The following is a 1,870-nucleotide window of genomic DNA, read 5'->3' on the forward strand; positions in this document are numbered from 1 at the left end:
GTCAATCCGAAGAGACCAAGATTTACCTGGTCGCACCTGTGGAACGCCCCCTGACACGCCCGTGCCCCGCCTATTGCCCTCCCACTCCTAGAAAAGCCGCTCCGGAGGGACGCCATGCGCGGCCTTCCTCAGTCCTCCACTCCTGTCAGGATGTCAGGACTGCAGGAACTCCGTCCGAGAGCCCCACCGGGGGACTCTGTCGGCCTTCTTTGCCGGAGGCTGACAGACCTCTTCCCCACACCTTAGGTGACCAAAATAAACTTGCAGTTTTGCTCCTACCCTTGCCTGGTCGCTGGTTCTTTTGTGCCCGCTCTGGTGGTCTTAGAAAAACAAATCATATACTACAAGAACCTTAGTTTTTCCAGTCATTGAGGTGTAAGTTTTTGATGTGATGCCCCATCACCCCTGAATACTTTATATGCATTTCCAGCAAACAAGGCCATTCTCCTACATAGCCACCATAGGCCATGAAAATCAGGAAATTTACATTCATACATTACCATCTTGTCATCCTCAGATACCATTCAGATACCATTCACCAATTGTTCCAATAGTGCTCTTTATAGCAAAACCCAGTCCACAATCACCCTGTGTATTTACTTACCATATCTCCTACCATCCTTCAAACTAGACTGGCTCCACAGTCTTTCCTTGTCTCCCATTACCTTGACACTTTTGAGATTACATGCTTTATTTTGTAGCATGTCCCTCAATTTAGGATTGTCTAAATTTTGTAATATTAGATTCAAGTTATGCGTATTTGGCAGAAATATCATTGCATACTATCAGATGGCATACCGTGTTGATTTGTTTCCTTATCAGTGGTTAACTTTGATCACTTGGTTCTCTTTGTGTCTGCCAGATTTCTCCACTGGAAACACATTCTTTTTCCCTTTGTAACTAATAGGACTTTTGTGAGGAGTTACTCTGAGACTATGTATCATGTTTATTATCAAACGTTCACATTATTCGTTTATTTATTTAAGTATAGACTGATGAGTTTCTCTTTCTTTTAGTAGGTTATTTTGATGTTCAAACTGTTTCAGATTTAGTCAGTGGGAAGGACTTCAAGATGTCTTTTACGACCTTTTGATATACTCGTCAATAATTTCTGGCACAACACGTTCAAAGTTCAAATTGTATTTCCTCCGATCCCAAATCAGCCATTTCTCCTCCGATCCCTGGGTCTTTTTCTGTAGAGTGGTTTCAGGTAAGCTCATTGCCACTGGAGTATCATTGCTTGTGGGTCTTTTTGACAGGCAGAGCTAAATACCTATATAGATAGATAGATATAATATATATGTATAGATATATACATATACACAGATTTTTTGATATGTACATATACATATACAAAAATATATACACACATATATAGATATACATATATCAGACAAATACAGCCGTATTTATTTCTATATTTATATATATTGAAAACCATCAATTCACACCAGAGCTGTGTACATAATTTGTAAGGCACAGTGCAAAATGAAAATGTGGTGTCCCTTGTTCAAAAAGCAGAAAAAAGTGCTATTAAAGTTACTGAAATATAGACCTTTGCCATATTTTCACAGCCTCTCTTAGCTTTTCACAGTATTTTTGTTTGCTATTTAATGCCATTCTAAGAAAGAATAATTTAGGCCGGGCGCGGTGGCTCACGCCTGTAATCCCAGCACTTTGGGAGGCCGAGACGGGCGGATCACGAGGTCAGGAGATCAAGACCATCCTGGCTAACACGGTGAAACCCCGTCTCTACTAAAAAAATACAAAAAATTAGCCGGGCGAGGTGGCGGGCGCCTGTAGTCCCAGCTACTTGGGAGGCTGAGGCAGGAGAATGGCGTAAACCCGGGAGGCGGAGCTTGCAGTGAGC

The sequence above is a fragment of the Rhinopithecus roxellana genome, chromosome 4 (genome assembly GCF_007565055.1).
Source record: "Rhinopithecus roxellana isolate Shanxi Qingling chromosome 4, ASM756505v1, whole genome shotgun sequence".
Classification (NCBI taxonomy): Eukaryota; Metazoa; Chordata; class Mammalia; order Primates; family Cercopithecidae; genus Rhinopithecus; species Rhinopithecus roxellana.